The 19,782-nt window shown below is 40.2% G+C and overlaps 1 protein-coding gene and 1 long non-coding RNA gene across 7 annotated transcripts in view; one reads left to right on the top strand and one right to left on the bottom strand.

The window, feature by feature from the left end:
- The window catches only part of FGD3 (FYVE, RhoGEF and PH domain containing 3), a 101,675-nt gene that overhangs the window by 61,884 nt on the left and 20,009 nt on the right, over positions 1 to 19,782 (bottom strand). Inside the window, exon 2 of one of the 6 annotated variants that reach the window (XM_039703315.1) lies at positions 11,541 to 11,587. The exons of 4 other annotated variants lie outside the window; for them this stretch is intronic. The gene's annotated coding sequence lies outside the window, so the exon portion shown is untranslated. Of the gene's footprint in view, positions 1 to 8,269; positions 8,529 to 11,540; positions 11,588 to 19,782 lie in introns of those variants that run through there. One more of the 6 variants, XM_039703314.1, reaches the window with a different exon arrangement.
- On the top strand, positions 71 to 3,416 carry LOC120499524. The gene is made up of 3 exons (XR_005626891.1): positions 71 to 112; positions 2,894 to 2,952; positions 3,279 to 3,416. It is a non-coding gene; the product is annotated as an uncharacterized LOC120499524 (long non-coding RNA).

Below are 19,782 nucleotides of genomic sequence, written 5' to 3'. Positions count from 1 at the left end.
ATGTATATTGTAAAAGAGTAGGCTGGCTGGCTGGCAAGTTAGATAGTGTTGGCTGTGCTGTGAAGAAGGAGTCAGTATTGTGAGGAGCTGCCCATGAGAAATCACCTAGAAGGTATGGAGCTTTTGCAATAAAATGACAATAATTGGTGATTCCATGGTGGTTTGGGTAGAGAACTGCAGAAAACAGTAAAAAGATGCTCCCGTCGTGGTTTGGGAAAAAGGAAGCAATGTGATCCTGAGGTAACTCAGGAAGATGACCACAGACTTAAGAGCAGCAAGTCAGTGGAGACAGGCAGATTAGGAGCCTGGGACCTGAGTCAGGAGGACCAAGGGCCAGATGAGTTATAGCCAGGCAGACATGAGAAATTGAAAGAAATATAAGCAGACCTGAGAGTCTAGAAATCTGGACATGTGAAACACCATCCCTAAGGAAGAAGGACCTGCTTGGGAGAAGCTTGATAACCTCAAAGATGAAATGTTTAGAATTACAGATGCTGAGAAGAATCTCCAACTAGCCTGCAAAAGAGAGATGCAGCTAAAAGGAAAGTAAAGACTATTAAAGAGAAATTGGCTACTAGGCTTAATACCAATGAAACTGCTGAATTTTTAAAAGAACGGGAAGAGCAAATCAAAGGATTAATGGAGGCAGGGAAAAAGCTTTCCAAACAGTAGCTGCAGAATTCTACCATTATTAAGAATTTAAGAGCCAAATAGAAGGAGAGGGAGTATATTAACACTGAACAGAACAAAAAGATTAAGGAATTAGAAGAGAAGTTGCAGCATTTAAAACAGGTGCTTAAGAAGAGTAGTTGAAGCATTTAAAACAGGTGCTTGATGGCAAGGAAGACTTGGAGAAGCAGCATCGCGACAGCATTAAGCAACTGAACAGTGTTGTGGAGAGACAAGACAATGCGTGAAGAGAAGACTTCTGAGAAGTTTGCTAAGTCACTGCTGTATGAGCAGACAACACGTAAGAGAGGCCTAGCTCTGGAATAAAAAACAATGTGGAACTCTGAGAGGCAGATTCAGAGCTGCGCAGACAACATGTAAGAAAAGCCCTCTAAAATTGTATAGTGGCCATCTCCACTGTAACCTGATGTGATTCCGAATTGGGCTGTAGGGCGAGGTGCAGCTGGAGATGGAGCCCAAAATAGCACTGAGAGTAGCACAGGGAAGCTGGCTGGTCTGGACCTGGCTGACTTTGACACCTGAGATACAGGTGAGCCACTGGGGACACAATGGGAAATAATATATCAAGTGAAGAATAGACTGTTTTATATACATGGAAAGAAGCTGAGGAAAGACTGTGAGATACAGTATCAAAAAGGGGGCAAGGCAGCTGCAGATTTGGCTGCCACCTGGAAATCCCTTTATAAGACTTTAAAGGAGTGGAAAACAGAGCAGGACAAGAGAGGCTTGCAGTGGTCAACTAATACAACAAAAAGGAAGAAGAGAATTACTAAAGCAGCAGTGCGAGCTGGAGAAAGAGTAGCTCTATTATTTAGTACAGTGTATTTGTTGGTGGATAAAATGTGTGCATTTTGTTTGTGAATTGCAACTATTAATCTTTGATTCAGCATAAGTGTAAAAGTTTATATTCCATAAGGATAAGTACACTTGACAAATACTGTATCAATGTTGCTCAAAGTACTATAGCTATTGATAAAATTATGTAACTGTTGATTTGTTGCTATCTTAATATATAGCCTTTAACTTATTCTTGTGAGTTGCCTTATAAAGTTGTACAGCTGTTGATATTGTAAATATTCTAGAAGTATAAGGGTTTCTGATGATAAGTAACATAAGTTTGGGTAATGAATTAAGGTCAGTGCACGGACATATTCTAAAGTTAAATGGAAATTACACAAGATTATTGTACTGGGTTTGCTATCTTTTCCAAGAGCCTTGCAAAAGATAATAAACACAACATTAGTTTATGAAAAGCCTTAAGTTGATATTCTAGACTGTGAAAAGCAAAACCAAACCAGAACTTTGAAACCTATGTTCTTACTGTGGTATGTTGCCTGAGCATTCATATAACTTAGTCCTAAGTGAGATATGTGAAATGTGTTATAATGCCAATTTACTTGGACATATTTTTCATGAGATACTGCAACTTTGTAATTAAAAGAAAAGGGGGAATTGTGGATGGATGGAATGCAGGAGAATAGAGACAGTGATGAAGGCAATCTCACCCCTAAGGAGTTACAACTGAATTAGGAACAGGCCTGCCCTTAATAGGCCACAGCTCATATATATATTTATATATATATTTATATATATATACCAATTAGGATGGGTATTGTAAAAGAATAGGTTGGCTGGTTGAGAAGTTAGAGCTTGTTGGCTGTGCTGTGAAGAAGGAGTCAGTATTGCTAGGAGCTGCCCATGAGAAATCATCTAGAAGATATGGAGCTTTTACAATAAAATGACAGCAAGAGCCCTGTAAAAAGTCAATAAGACATTTAATTTTGTAACCATTTTCTCAGAAAAACTATAAATTACCTGAAGATTAAAGGTGATCTTCAAAATGTCTGTGATTATTAGGAAGTTAGCTCCAACTAGTGCTGCAGGACATGATAAAAGACGCAAGTAATGATTCTAGAAAGCCCATTTGAAGATTTATTCAACACCTCGCCTCTTGCAAAGCAACAGCTATGCAACTAAGAATATAAACACAATAGAAACTACAATTAACAAAGTCTAAGTTTGCTGCTACTACTACCAGAAGATATTCCCCAGTCCATGACCAACATAAACCCCCAGCTGTCAGTAATGTTCTGTCTTTCTCCAGTTTCAGTCCTCCATGACCTAAATATTCACTGATTAATACTCCTGTGTATTTAACTCTTTGAGGCCCCAGTCCTGAAGCCCTTCATATTTTTCAATCCAGGCTGGTAAGAAGAAACACAAGCACTGGGCATCTCCTTTGGAAGGGAAACTCAACACCTGGTAAGATCAGCACATGAGCACCACCAGTGTTCCATGATTTGTATCTATTGTCATTCTGCTTCTCATAGCAGTATTTCCCATTTTAACAAACCAGACCGAACACCTAGTTGCAGAAAAAAAAAAGCTAAATCCTGGGCTTAAGGACAGAATTTTACACAGGTGCAAGATACAGGTGGTGGGACAAATGGTATGGTTTAATACTACCCTTAACATCCTCCTACTGAAAGAGTCTTCCTGCCCTACTCCCTCAACCATAGGCATTACATTATTCTTACTTGGAAGGTTTTGACCCCACTCAGAATTGATTGAGCTGATCCCATGCATAGGGCAGTGATGTGAAAGCTGTGCTCAGGGTGGAAGCCAGTAAGACCACAGGCAGCAGAAGAGGAATTGGCTTGGAGGCATCTTCTACAGTTGTACTGCAAGCAGGGCTGCTGTTGTACCAGGTACCATACACTGCAGAACCCTGGGAATGACATTATTTACTGCAACTCAGTTGGTCAGCAAACAGAAACACTTCATCTCAGTTATTATTACTAATGGCATGGAAAAAAATATATCAAAACCTCTTGTTCTGCAACAAAATACTTTTTCACTGGGAATCAGATGTATTGAAAGAAGCATTTGAAAACTGATACCATTTATTCCTCTTAAAAGCAAAGTCACCTTTACAAGGAAAATAACTCCAGTTTGATCTTTCCACCTTCTCATACCATGACAATTTTATCACTCATTCACTAAATATAACACAAGTTAAAGCAGTGTGCCTTTTATAACCAAAGAGGTCAAGACCTTGAGCTATTTCAATGAAGTGTGTTTTCCAGACATCTACAAGTTTTGTGGCAAGGGTTTTTCATTGCCATATCACACTTACAGGGGAAGTTAAACTTCAACTGATCCCATGCTTAAGTGAAAAGGCTCAGTTTTGGTTTCCTGTTGGGACTTGCATATGCAGAAACTTTTTTTTTTTTTTTTGGGGGGGGGCGGGGGAGTGGGGAAGCAAGGCAAAGAACAGTAGCTCTATAAAAAACAAGATTCAGTTTTAACACTGAATTGTGAATTTATACACTGTGATGAAGTCTTCACTTTTTTGAAGGCACAGTAAATGGGACCCAGTAAGTGGGAAAGAATTTTTAAACTTTAGATGTGGTTTTTTATGGCAGTCCATACATCCACACTCTCCATGTACTGGGAAGGGACAAGAAGCAAGATTACAGTGTGTTGTGGTTTGGCCCGGAAGCGAGTTTCTGGAAAAGTTGTGGTCAAACCAATCAGTGGCCAGATTTTAAATTGGCACCTATGGTGGCCACTGAAGTTTTGGATACGCCTCTGAGAACACACGGGTTAAAAGCAGAGGATTCCCAGAAAATTTCCTCTTTTATCCAGCGGTGAGTTGATCTGACCTCTCCCCTGCCCAGCTGCGTCTGGGTGGGGCAGGGGAGGCCATGCGGCCTGTGGGGAGGGAGGCCGGAGCCCTGCAAGGTGCAGGGTGGAGGAGACCTGGGATGTTTGGGCAGCCCCCCCGGGAGAGAGTGACAGAGACTGTGCTGGCTTGAATTTGATATCTTGTGCTGGCACCGTGGCCAGGAGAAGAAGTGGGGCGGGGGGCAAGGTGCCCAGCCGTGGGCAGACCACGGCGGGGGGGGGGGGGGGGGGGAGGGGGGGGGGGGGGGGGGGGGGGGGCAAGGTGCCGAGCCGCGGGCAGACCTCTGCTGGAGTTTTCACCCCTCTGGTGCTGGGACAATGCAAGCTGTAAAAACACGGATCCTCCCCAGCTGAGAGTTTAGAGGGGATGGAGGATGGGCAGATGAGAAGAAGGCTTGAGTGAGTGAAGAAATACCAGCAGATGAGAAGTGCCCTAGATGGAGGAGATGATTGGAGTGGCATTTTGGCTGGACTTTTCTCTTACAAGGAGGGAGGAGGAGTGTTTTGGAGGTATTCCATTGTGGATTGCTGTGTGTGTTTTTGTTTGGTTTTTTTTCCCTTCTGTCTCTTACGTTGTATATTAATAAAGTGTTGTGTTTTTCCCTCCATTCCCAAGTTGGAGCCTGCTTTGTTCTGTTTCTGGGTCACATCTCACAGTAACCATTTTGGAAATACACCTTTCATGGGGGGCCCTGGCATTGTGCCAGGGTCAAACCATGACACAGTGCAAGCTAGTGCCAGTTTCTAACACACAGCAAAACACGGTTGTTCCTAATAAAATACTGCAAATTATTTTAATCCTATTTTGTAGGACTGAAACAAAGACTTTTCTTTCCCCACTTAGAAATGAGCAAAATTAATAAGGAAAAAAATACAGATGCCTTGATTTCAGCCATTGAGCTCTTAGAGAACTATCGCTGAGAGCAGGTGGAGTAAAAAACATCATTTTCATTACCAGAATCCTAAAGTACCAAGAATGCTGTAATGGCCTTCTGCCCTATCACTCTGTGTCATTCTGCCCTAACAGTGTCACTCTGCCCTATCCCCACTTGATTTTCATATATTTGAGGGATTTCTTTTGCTCTTAATTGCCTTAGAGCATCAAGCTTGACTCTAACCCTAGAAGTAAGAAGAGGTTTCATTTGTTGTTTGCTGTTGGGGCTTTTTGGCAGGGAAAGGAAGGGTGTGTTTATGTTTGTTTTATTTATTAGCTACTCCTATATTCAGGACTTTCAAGTTTTTGCCTCTACTGTTATGATATGTATCCTAACTGTAAGAATCTTGAAAGCAAGGTATGTAACCACAGAAGTCTGTATAACTAACTCCACCAGTCTCTTGTTTTTTTCTCATAACAGATTTATCTCATTATTTGAGCCTCAGGATCAAAAGAAATCTTTTTCTCAGATACTTGAGATGAATTTCTGAAGGACTAAATTTTCCTCACATTCTCTATATTCAAAGTTATAACATCAGGTAACTTCAAGAAAAAGGGAAAATAGGCTTCATCACACACACACAGCTCTTCAAAGGAGATAATCCTACCCAGGCATAGAAAATTTCTTTTAAGCACTACATGAAAATTTTGCTCCAGCATAAGACAGAACTCGATATTTTTCCAAATTAAGTCATTTTATGTAAGTCATTTGGCATCAAATAAAACATTAGATTAATGGGTGTCAAGAGGACGTGGTTCTTCACATTCTTATATTGAGATGTAGTGTAATAATACAAGGTAAAAGTCACTGTCATGTTGCACTTATTTTTCAGTTGTCTCAATACTGAAACATACAGCTCTGCCACAAGGGCAAGTAAATCCGTACATTCTCAGAAAATGTCACAGGCCTACTTTCCCTCCAAGTTTAGTTAGGCACAAATGACATCTGCAATGATTTTTACCTTCATTTACTCAAATTACAGTGGGTTTTTTTCCATCAAGAAGTATGATGGTAACTGAGAAGCATGTAATTGCCCTCCTCTACTGACACTGAAAAGTCACCTCCACAGAATATCTGATACATTATTCCACCAAATTCACTATCAATTACATAGGTTGCTGCTACAAGTATGAAACAAACACCTCTCCAACCCTAGTAACCCTGCCAGGTGGGAGCAGAAGACAGCACCAGGGAGAGATCTACAGGTAAGATGTCTCCTCCCCAAAGTAAATACTCTTCTAGAAGATTCCTAAGCTGGATCACCCCAAAATATTTACCACAAAATAGGCACATCTAATTCCACACACATGCCTACAGCTGTGGCAGTGGAGACCAGAAATCAAACTCTGCAACTCCCCATCAAAGTCTCTTACTGTGCTGCAACTACTGCCCTCCCTGCACACCCTCTCTAACATGGGGAGTCTTTAATTCCCTTCTGAACAGTGCCAGGGCTTCAGGAGAGCTCAGAATGCCCTGTATGGTCCAACTTCTCACAGTCTGTGTTCACCACTCCAAAATCTGTAAGTGGTGATGAAGAGAGGAACTGAACACAAACCTTACACCCCTGAGGCAGCATAACTTCACTACATCCCTACAAGTGCAGAGGAGCAGCCAGCAACACATCTTGGAAAACCCTCTTCCTCCCTGAGAGGTACACTCAGCACCCCTTAGCAAAGAAGGGTAGGAGAACTGTTTGTTTCTTGACCATGATCAGTCTTTTTTCTTGTTGTCCCAGAGCTTGTCCCCAATTCAGGCACTCCTGAACAAAGATTCTCTTGTACCTTAGCTTGCACATAACTTTTAGGAATCTCCAGGCTCTGGGTCCTACATGGGAACACTAAAGCACACAGGAATCTTCAGGACCATGGAAGAGCTCAGCAGAAGTTTTCAGAGCTTCAACACCAAAACAGCAGTAAAGGCAGACCCTTAACTCCTGCTGAAGGTGCTCGTGTTCTCATTTAGATCCTACCTTAACTGTACAGCAAACTGAATACATTGAACTGAGCTTAATCCAAAAAAGCCCTGCATACATAATTTACTTTAAGAGCTGGGTATCATTGAAATTCCTGTAGCAACAGGAGCTGTGAGATACCTTAGGGAATGCCCAAATAACAAATATTAAAAAAAAACAAAACAGCAAAAGCATGGAGAGAAGTCTGATCCAGGTCCTCGTTGTCATGGTGACTTCCCAGTCATTTATGTACTTCAGACACATTTAGAAAAAAGGTATATTTTTACCCCTCCCGAACAAATAATGTAAGAAACGGGAAAAAAAAACCTGCTAGTCTGTCCCAAGCCAACCAAATGGCAACCAAATACTTTGATCAGCCAGCACCCCTGAAAAATTTTAACAAATACTTTTCCTGCACTGTGAATTGGATAGTCAGACAACATGGAAACAGACATCAGTGGAAAATACAAATTAATAATCCATCCAATCCCTTTATCATGCAAGACTCTAAACACACTTGGACTAGACAGGTTTCTGCTTTCAGATTATTAAAAAAATCATTACTTACAAAATAATTTCATTCATCCCCCATTTGCAGACACTGCTTGCAAGCAATTGGTTTTCTTTGACCAAGTACTATGTGTTCCACATGCTGCTGTTATCATACAGAGCAATCAAGCTGGCTCAAAAAGCATAAAATCCTCTCAACATTTACATGCAAATACTGCATAAGTATGGATTTTAAAAAGCATAAAATCAATACAGCTCATTATGGAGCTGCACAGAAAGAGCAAATGTTTTACTACTAGCACTAAATTGCTCACACTCAGCAAGCACTGCCCAACACTGCCAAACCCCCCCACTTTTACACCAGGAAAAGGCTAATGCATAACACAGTCAAGGAGCAGGCATCTAGTAAGACACCATTTTCTACATGCTACGTGAAAAAGCATCACAGATTCCACAAGAAAGCACTATTTGAACAGATCACAGCATGCACACTTACCAGCAGCTCGCCAGCCCAGCCTGGCCAGCCATCTGCCCTTGCCCACCACCTCCCAGCATTCAGGAAATCACCATATTCGCTTCACAGACAGACCATTCTGATGACCCCCACACTCTCTGTTAATCAATTAATGAAGCAAGACTGTTTTTTCTTACTAAGCAATGCACAGACACTAGGCCACTTAAAGGTTGTCGTCTCTTTCCTGCTGTAGGGCCTCCCAAATAAAAATTGCCCAGCCAAATTCAGGCTTTTTCTTTTTTTAATATTCATTCAAAGGCTGTAGGAATACACTCAGCCCTTGACAATGCCAGCTTGCATGATGAAAGAGCAAAAGTATTTTTGAGGCTACAGAATGCCTTCTCTGGGTTACCATGGAAATAAATGTGGGAAGGGGAGGCGTCTTCGCTGATGGCAATTGCTGCTACTCGGTGGAGATATTCTAAAGCCAGACTGCGTGGGAGTGTAGTCCAGGAGAAGAAAATGTGTTTTACTGTTACTACTATAATTTATCTGCACTTCCTTTCATGTGCACCAAATTTCACATAGTTGAAAAGCATGAAACTTCCCTGAGATGCTGAGGGGATGCTGGTTGAAACAAGTGTGGTGTAAGATCCCCTCAATAAGGAGCTGAAGAAACTTTATTTACATATTGGAATTTACACGGATTGGAATTAATGCTCAATTGCAATTAAAACTTGATTGACAAAAATGAACCTGTTGCAGAGCTCAGGCTGTAGCAAGAAGGACTAGTTTCATGAAGGCTTGATAAGCAGCATCACTTTATCATTAAAACACAAGGTTTCTCTTACAAAAAATTCTCGCACATAGGATGAAACAGATCACCTCAAGGATCTTGTCCCTTGTGAAACTGAGAAGAGTTCATCAACAAAAGCAGGGTGGACACTGCTCCACAGTGCTCCTCTATGAGATCCTGACTCACACCATCACCACCCTTCCCCTCCTTGCATCTTGTCAGGGTCTCCACAGAAAGTCAACCAAAATAATCCATGGGAGGTGGAAGCCTGGCATCAAAATCCCAGTGAGAACAGCAAATACAATTTAATCAAACTGATTATATTTTATACAAATTTAATTAGCATTTTTAGGATATTATTAGTAGTGTTTTTTAGATAATTAGAAAAATTCTTTCATTGAAACAGAATGGCTAAACATTAGAACAGGCAAACCAGAGCAGTGGTGGAGACATTGTCCCTGGAAGTATTCAAAAAACAAGCAAACATGGCATTTGGTGACATGGTTTAGTGTCCATTATAGGATTCAGTCAAACGTTGGACTTGATGATCTTGGAGGTCTTTTCCAACCTCAGAAAGAGTAAGAGCTGCTCACTACAGTGACATTAACACAATGCTCTAACCAAAGTGCAATACTCACTGTGCAATATTTGCCACAAAACAAAGCAATTTCCACAGTCATCAGTTTACCACTGACTATTACCAATGTAATTTAATTTTGCACATCAAAAAGTTCTCCAAGCACTGTCTCTGAACAAACAGAAAAGTTTGTTTTTTAATAGTAGTTAATTAATAGAGAGCTCCACCTTGGCACACTAGCCAGACCTCCTACCTCCTCAGCCTCTCTGCAGAGGATACCAAGAAGCCTGCACCGACACAAATGATCACTTTGATTTCGAAGAACAGCAGCTAAAGGCAATCCACTTCAACATCCACCATTTATTTAGTTATCATTTCCAATGGGCTTGTTTAGAAAATTAAGCCAAAAAGGAGGAGGTAAGCAAGTTGTGGGCCATGTAAAAGGACAAAGTAAAGCCAGGCTGGAGACACTGTGAGAGCAATTACAAGCTAGCTGGGCACAAGGCTGGAAAAAACCTGTCAGGCTTTGGCTGCTCCACAGCTGCTCCAGCCAGCCCCCATGAAGCTGCCTGCTCCCTGGAGCTCCCTCATCTCTCCAGTCCCACATCACAGAAAAGGAGACACCACCAAGGTCCCAGTGCCCCAAGAGAAATGGCTGATGTCTTCTACCCAAGTGGGACCATGGGAGAACTGGTTTGAGAATTAACCTAGGCTAGGTCCCTTTCTGACTCCTCTCTCACTTGCAGCAATTTCTCCCCCAATCTGAACTGAGAGAAAAAAAAAATGAAAACGTGGTTTTTGCAACATGTCACAGTAGTAAGATGAACTAATACATTACATTTACACATATAAAATCCCTAGAACACAAACTGCTAGCCCAGGAGTGGAGAAACCCCTCCTGGACCTGAGGGAAGGTCCATTTCTCTGTGAAGCAGAGAGCAAACAGTCCAACCCATTATTTGCACCTGTGTTCCTCAGCGAAACACGAGTTCAACACTTCTTTACAAGGCCACAAATCAAAAACCCTCATACAAGTAAAACACAAATCTGATTTTATGATATCACAATAAAAATCAATTTTGCTGATCACACCTGACCCAGATCACACAGTACAACTCTCCATGCTTTCCCAATTTCCTCCAGGTGGCCTCGCCATCATGTCTTTATAACTGCCAACAGCAAAATTTCACTCACAGCAAAATCTCACTTCATACAGAAAGTCAAGGAAGAGCAGAATTAAATCTGCAAATGCAAACACAGCAAAGCACTATAAAACACTAGCTGCTACACACAAGCAATGGGGAAAGGCTGAAAGGGCTTAAAAATCCAAACAGCCAGAAACCAGAGCAACCCAAAACCACAGAGCAGCTCTGCAGGGCTCACCTGGCATGGGCTTACATGTTTCTAGCCACATCGCCTCACACCATGCCAGCTTTCCACTGTGCCACTCTCCCAGCTCCAGCAGGCACCAAGCAGTGCAGGATGGGGCTAGTCCGGAGCAACTCATGTCCACTGTCCAGCTGGCAGCTGTCATCCTGACGCTTCTGCCTACTTGTCTCCTCTCTAGAAACCAGTCTATCTGGCTAATAAAATGTAGGGAAAAACAGAAAGGAAATGGAAAAAATAATATTGTTTAGTTCCTTACCCTTTCTATTGACCACTCTGAATTGAGCCTGAGGAGCAAGAAGGGACAGAAAGCACAATGCATAAACCTCACTTACTCAGGAAACCAGATTAAAAGCCACACCATCAACTACCAGGGAAGATCAACAAGACCACAGAGCAGCTCAGATTGATTATTCTTTTCTTTAAAAGGCACCTGCTAGGGAGAGATAAAGGTATAAAGTGAGGCTGAGCAGAAGGCCAAGAAATTGCAGGGAGAGCATATATTGATTATTAAAAGTCAAGAATATATTGTTTTCTATATGTATCGTACATACCCAGGTATGTCTTGGAAAGGGCAGCCAGGAGATTCTTTGAAGCCACCCTGAACAAACAAAAAAGCATCACTGTTTTAGACTTTCTAACAGCTAAATAGCAACAGACTGACCAGCCAACACGTCTGTGATTATGTGGCTAAAACCATTGTGTTCCAGGAGAGAAACATACACATCAAAAAAATCATACCTCATCTCCTAATAACAAGGCAAAGTATCAGATGTGCAAAGCTGAGGGGAAAAACAGACTTTATTCTTTTACTGCAAAAACATAAATGGAACAAAACTGACAAATGACTGGCTATTCATTATCACATGATCCTCCTGTAATCTTATTGAAGCTTTTTATCAAAACACTGCATGTGCAAAGAAATGAAGAGTTGATCTCATGGTTGGTAGTAGCTTTTAGATGAATTATAACCTCTTATTGAAAGAACAGATATAAAATTACAAAAAAAAAAAAAACCAAGAAGAAGACATTGTTAAGGATAAACTATAATTTCAAATAGTGTACCCAGAAAAACTGGGAACAAGTTGATATCTATTATTTGTTTGCCTTATTTTTCGTGTTCAGACAACTACATTCATCTGCCAGTGAAACAAAGGAAAAGTCAGCTTGCCTTACTGCAACATCTGATGCAGACACTTGCATTGCTGTATATTCATACTTTCACTAGTTGCATGCACCAAAATGAAACAAAATAAAGCAAAATAAGAAAACACAATTAATCACTCAAGCCACAATGGAGCAAGCAAAAGAGCCTTTTTTTAATGGAATAATATCTTTTAAATAACCAATAAAAATACACACAATACTAATCTGTCTAAGAGCTGCACAAGTGCATCATGTTATCTGGTTCCCAAATAACACCACTAAAGGTGAAATGGTACACCAGCCCATGGAAATGGAGATTTATAGAGGTCCCAGTTACACCATGGCGACATGCTGTGATTTGCAATATGTATTTTTATAATTTTCTCCTGTGCAGAGATAACTAATTAGGAAGGCAGAACACTCAGGGTACTTTTGTGAGCTGTACAAGTTTGCCATATATTTCAACCTAGTCCAAGTCACGTGAAAGGAAACAAAAGTGATTTTTCAAAAGATGATTTTTCATAATTCTCCTTGAGTTTTCAACATTTTAAATGCCATCTCTGCTAACACTCTGCATTTCCTCCTCATATGGTAGCAGAAAAATTCCTTATATGCACTAATAGGGCATATAGGTGCTACCCTACAGACCCTGGCTCCTATAAATATCAGTTTTAAAAAGCTATATGAAACAGTGTTTATTAATTATTTTGCCCTGAATGTGCAATCACTAGAGGGGCACTGCAACTTTAAAGCTTGATCATTCCAATCCACTAGGAGTTACTTTAAAGGCATTAAGACAGTAAGGAGATTTTATCACTGTTCTGTTACAAGACAAGCTTTGAAAACCAAATAACTTTTGAGAAAATGGAAGTAGTTCTGATGTCAATCACCTCTGCTGCCAAAATATTATTCCTTTAAGAACTCAATATCTTTGCTCTTTTAGTCTTAAACAAACTAAACAGAAATTTTTGCTCTGGTCATACAAATTTCTGAAACTTATTTTAGAAACTCCCTGCACTAAGACCTGCAGTAAAAATAAAGAGAGATGTTTAAATTACTTACATGGTCTAAATGGTGCTGAAAAAAAGGTTAAATACCCAAATAACTCCACCTACTTAAACTGGGTAATTTTTCTACTAAAACAACAACAAAAAAATACTCCTCAATAAAACTAGAAAATGGGTCTTCAGAGACCTTTGATCCAGCCATTTCATACCACATATTCAATAAGTGCATTAAATTTCCCTAATAATAGGTTACTATTATTACTATTATAATTACTATTATCATCACCTACAACAAACAGGCAGTGCTGACCATTGCTTTAAGCACAACACTTCTGAGTTTCATCCTCAGGCTGCATGTCCCCAGTGTTTTGCTCTGGAATCACACCAGGAGAAAACCCAGAACCGAGCCAGCTTGAAGTGGGGAACAGAGGAAACTGGAAGTTCAACTCAATGAAATCTGTCAAACAAATATGAGAGGTGTGAAGTGCCTTTTTCCACTTTCATTTTTTTTCATAGTCAGAAAATGCTTTGAAAGTAAATAGAACTTATTTGTATGAAGTCACTGATGGGAGCTGTATATTTCTTCCAAAACATTTGGAAAAGAGGAACCAGACTCAAAAGCAGAAACCATAAACTATGACATGCACATTTATTCACAATTGACTTTGCACATTACAGTTTGGTTTTTATCAGGACAAAATCTCATGGCCTCATTTCCTTCAGTTTACAGTGAACTTCATTATTAAAACACGAGGTTTAAAATAGACCATGACTTCACCCAAAAAACAAAGGTAGTCTTTGTGCAAGAGGAACAACAGTTGTATGCTCTGAATGGTGCGTAACACCACACAGCTTTAGTAAGAGCATGAGCCAGGCCAATTATTCTTAATTTTTTTTAATGTAATTTTTAATTTTAAATATATATATATGCATCCATACACTACATATATATATATGTACACATATACACCTTGACAACCACTCCCTTTAGTAACTTCAAACTTAAGGAGACATAGTTTGCTAATGTTACAGTAATTTTTCATTATTAATTTTATGTATCATCTCTTTAAGAAAAATATTAATATAAATCTATCCACAAATAACATCACTGAACAATTTTCTTCCCAAAATCCCTTTCACTTCTCTCATAGCAGACAGTGCACAAGAGCAGCACACTGTGTTCAGATCTGTGACATTCTGAAGTCATCAGTGAGGAGAATGAATCTCTGCAATTAGCTGAATATGTGAGTATGTATAATGTAGGTGACTTGCTGTCTGCATTTCCAGGGATTTCACATTTTTTTGGAAGCTCAGGTATGTGGAACACCAGGGCTTGCTCTTGGTGAGAGCACTTTGACAGCAGCTTGTTGGACCATTGGCTATTTATAATTTTATTATTCCTACAAAGGCACCCAAGAATCCCAAAAGAAAGCAGAGCCCATCAAGATAGGCACTGTACAAATACTTACTAAAAACAGGCTTTGTTCACAGTTCAAATGAACAATGCTTGAAAATGAAAGAAAATTAAAAAAAAAAAAAGTTAAGTGTTGGCAAGGTTTCACAGCATGAACAGAAGTGTAGCATGGACTCCTGGCCAGGGTCATACCCAGCTCCTGGGACAGGGGTCTTTTTAGCACCGGTTAGTGAGCTGGTAGTATTGTTTCAAACAAAAAGAAGTGAATAGAAGCCTTTGTTCTCCCACTTCACAAAGTAAATAACTGAAATATATGTGTTCTTGGTGCACACAACTCCTCCACATGGGAGAGGCAGGGGAATTCTTGTGGGAATCCCCTACTAAAACACTGGCAGAACATCACTGGAACTACAGAAAGCAAATCTGTACATTAGTCACAGCCCAATGCAAACAGAATGTGCAATTCTGCAGGGAAAAAAAAAAAAAAAAAAAGGAAAAAGCAGAGAGACTGACACCATGCAGAGAAGTTAGTATCATTTCATGCAAGAAGCAGTAAAAAGAAAAGAGTAGTATCCCATATGGATTCAGTTGCACTGAGCACTAAGCATATTTGAAAGAAATCAGGTTTAAATCAGTTCTTCCAAGCAAAACCTCAAGTTTTTCAAAGAATTAAGTCCTTTTCATGGCACACTGAAACAGGGTCATGCTACTGCTGCCATACAAGGTTTAATAGATCAAAGATTTTGTCTTCCACAAGTAGAAGAGACTTGGATTCATTTTCAGAAGCCCATTAAAATTGTTTTTAAAGATACTTGTTAGCACATGGAAGGAGTCAGGTGGGGTCATATAAGGATTTATATCAAAGTAACACTATCCAGAACAGAAACTGTATTTCCATAACAATCTATAATGTAAATATGGGATGTCCAAAACAAGGGCCAATTCCCATCCAAATCCCATAATACAGCAGCCTTGGACAAAAAAAAAGTGTAAGGATTCATTGAGTTAACATCTATTCTTCTATGTCATCTATAGTCATCATCTATGACTAAGGGCGACAGAACCCTGCAATCACAGAATCATTAAGGTCAGAAGAGACCTGGAGATCATGAAGTCCAACTGCCAACCCAGCATCATCGTGTTCACCATTAAACCATGTCCTCAAGTGCCAACAGCAACATTTTTTTAACATTTCCAGGGATGGTGACTCCACCACTGCCCTGGGCAGCCTATCCAATGCTTCACTTTCACCGAAGGAACTTTTCCCTAATAGTCAATCTAAATCTTCCCTGGTGGGGAAGAGGTCATTTCCTGTTGTACTGTCCCTTGTTCCCTGGGAGCAGATCATGATCCACCTCTGGCTGCCCCCTTCCTGTCAGGGAGTTGTGGAGAGAGACAAAGTCTCCCCTGACCCTCCTTTACGCCCCCCAGCTCCCTCAGCCACCCCTAGTGCTCCAGACCCTTCCCCAGCTCTGTTCTCTTTCCTGGTACACTCCAGACTCTCACGGTGGAGCGCAAAACTGAACCCAGGTTTTGAAGCACAGCCTCAGCAGTGCTCAGCACAGGTGAAATACAGACTTCCCCACTGGGCTTCTTTTGGGTTCAGTGCAGCATCTCCTGCTGGAGCAGGCAGAATGCTACACTGCTTTCCTCTACTCAAACACACAATTAGACCACCAGCGGCCCTTCTTTCTCTTACTTAGTTTCCAAATTAATTCAGAAACACCAAAAATGGTGTTAAGACAAAATACTCTGCAGAAATTTGCACAGTAACAAAGAGCCTGTGATTATATCAGCAATTTTCACATGGACTATTGGCCTACTTCTGGTTTATGAAAAGAGCTTTAACACTCAAAGCTTTATTCTGCAGCTTTTGTAATTAGTTGTACATATGCATGCTTTCATGAAAAACAAAGCAAAAGTCTTTTTGTTTAATTTTGCCTTTCAATTTATCCTTTGCTGTAAGGAAAACTGTTACAGTTCACTCAATTGGTCATTACTCTACCAGGCTTAAGAGGTACAAATGCCCTTGTTTCCTTGCCAGGAGCCAGCAGCAGCACACTTGCTTGACATGGCAAATCCACGCATCTCACTTCACACCAAAGGCAAAGTTAAAGCTTTATAGATACAAATTTTTTTTAAATATCTAAAAGAAGAAGAAAACAATTCTACTAGTTTCAGTATTGCATTGATCCAAAAGCAGTGCCTGTACAAAGATCTGCAAAATTCAAATAAATTCAAGCCTGTAGTTTTTAGAGCCCTCATCTTGGATTTTGGAATGTGTTCAATCATAATTAATCAGGCTTAATAACAATATTAATATACAAAAGGTATTTTTCAAAACCCCCCCAAAAATTCCCAAAGCACTTAATGAAGTAACATTTCCATTCACATGAAACAATATATTAATTACAAACATTCAAACACCTCCCACCTGAGATTTTGCAAGCTTTTGGTGAAGGGACCCAGAGAAAGAACCACAAATCAAGAGGCTCAGCTTTGAATTTTGCCAGCTGCTACTTTAGGCACTGAGCATGGCAATTTGGAGAGCACTGCTCTGTGATCAGAGCCTGGACACAGAATTGGCTCAGTACCTGCAGAAGGAGGATTTACTTTAGTCCTTTGATTTTTCAAATAGCCATGAAACTGCACCCTGGCTTGAGGAACAAGGTCACAATGCATTTGTCTTGCACTAAGTTGCCTATTTTATAGCACCAGGGCTTCTGGTTTGAATGTTGTTCTTTTAAGCACAGCCTCTCACACAGGTTTAAATGTTTGGCACAAGATAGTCCAAAAAGTTCTCTGTTGTAGCTTGCTGCCAAGGGGTCTGGACTTAGGATGGTTATCATTTGTTCCCTCCATACTAGTGACATCCTTTAGACAAGCATTTGGCAATGCACTCTTGGCTCAAAAAAACCCACATTGTGTCAAGGAAACATCCTTCCAAGTTAAATGAATATGAAAAATGAGGATCTCTGTATGAAAAAGGTGGACAACTACTGTACTGATTGTGAAACTTGGACCTGTTGGACTACAGGAAAAAAAGTAGGCCACAAGTGAAGATAGAAAAGGCAGAACACCACTTCCAATAAATTCCCAAGTTTCCCACAGTGAGAAAATGCGTGCAAATGGAGTCAAACAAACCACCCATGCCCTCAGTTAATGCCAACAGCACTAAAACAGAACCGCACTGAACTATCCTGTGACTGGTGTCCCACTCCACTCTTCCCTGACTTGTAAAACATGATTTTCCACACAAGTAATTTCACGTTCATATTAAGGTAAATATTTTGTTGCCCTTGAAACATTAGAGCCTTCTGCCTGCCTTTAAGAGCTGTTCAGATCCTCTTTAATCCAAAAGATAATTTTTATGCATCTTTTGCCCCCTTTAGTGAAACACGTTGAGAATATTCTGGATGGTTTGTTGTGGAGTTTTTTGGTGGTTTTTGTTTTGTTTTGGGGTTTGTTCTTTTTGGTTTTGTTTGGGTTTTTTTTGTATGTTTGTTTGGTTTTTGGGGGGGGGGGTTGTGTGTTTTGGGGTGGTTTGGTTTTTGGTTTTTTTTTTAGCGAAACATGTTGATTTTAAGGAAGACAATTTTCTGGACACTTGTAGTAAACCTTGCACAGCAGACAGAGCCCCAGGATTGTTGGGACTGGTCCTGCAAACACACCACAACACAGCTCCTCCAGAGTCCCATAGGCACCCAGGAACTGCATCTGAGGCAGCAATAATCTGCTATTACTTATTAAGTTGGGCTTCAACAGATGTTTAAACAGGACTGAGGTTTATCATCAATAAATCTGTCATGCTCACTTAGTTTTGCCTCTAATTAGGGATGCATAAACCTTCCCTTGTTCTATTTCAAATCTCTTCTGAGCACAGCTTAAAAGCTCCATTTCTCTCAGTTACTGCCTTATGGTTTTGGTCTAATTCCTTTGTGGGGTTTTGAGACAGAACTGTAGAGAACAAAAGGGTTGACCATGAACATTATAAGAAAATTTGTGAAAAAATAGTGAAAGTGAAAAATAAAAGATTTGGAGAACAGATGGTAAGGGAAGAGGGAGGGCAGCAAAGAACACAACAAATGCATACCATGGCCTGTAAACTATGGCCTGCAAAATCCCAGCTTGGAGGATTTGTAATTGCTGTCAGTATTGTGGTAAAACCTGCAAAGGCACCAGAACTCCACCACACAAATGGATATTGAAACTACTCACATTCTGATGAGTTTAACAGGGTAAGAAAACACCCTCCTGAGGGTCTTTACTCCCACCAGCAACCTCTCATTAAACAAGAGTATAGAATCATGAAAGGACCCTCGAGGTTCATCTTATCGCATACCCTGCCATGGGCAGGGACACCTTCCACTATCCCAGGTTGCTCCAAGCCCTGTCCAGCCTGGCCCTGAACACTCCCAGGGATGGGGAGTATCACTTGTACACACCCCCCAAAATTTACAAGTACCAAATGAAAACATTTTAGAAATAAGATGTTCTAAATTTTTTTCTAAATCAACATAGGAATACAGAATTTTTCATGCAGGACCACTCATGTTGTCCTCCTTAGGCATCAAGTGTCATCTGGTGGATTGACTCAGAACTGCACCAAAGAAACTCACACAAAAAAAATTTTGCTAGGGAGGAAAAAATTAATGAACTAAACTGCAGGTACCCTCCCTCCCACACTAAACACAGACAATCTATGGCCTCAAACATGCAAAGAATAGAAGTCCAAACCTTTGCTAGGTGCAGGTATTTAAAAGATCAGCCAAAAGATTCTTACAACATATCCAGGTATTTGGTGGACCTTACCTCTGAAATTTGGGAAACACAAATTACTGTCTAAAAAGCTGTATGCCTCCAACAAAGACATTAAAAAATCTCAGTCAAATATTTATTTAGTTTTTTTAAATCTAATCTGAGATCCATAATTGACTACCTGAATCTAGAACTGGAGCTTTAAAGGAAATCTGTCACCTTGGGTAAAATGTCAAGCTATTTTTCCTCATCAAGGAAAAAAAAATCAAAAAAGGAATCAAAAATCAGATGCCTTAATCTAGGCAAACAGGGATGCTGCAAACCTTTAAATAAAAAAGCAAATATTTAACTAGAAATCAAACTTCCTATTTCTTTCTGTGCCTTTGAAAGATATATCCTGTGCTTCTTTCTCAACCAACATTAATCAGCTCTGATATCATGATTTTAAAACCAGACATCTCCTTTTTTATC

The sequence above is a fragment of the Passer montanus genome, unplaced genomic scaffold, assembly GCF_014805655.1.
Source record: "Passer montanus isolate IOZ18808 unplaced genomic scaffold, ASM1480565v1 scaffold162, whole genome shotgun sequence".
Lineage (NCBI taxonomy): Eukaryota > Metazoa > Chordata > Aves > Passeriformes > Passeridae > Passer > Passer montanus.
Note: the sequence above shows the minus strand (reverse complement) of the source record. Positions and strands in the feature narration are given on the sequence as shown.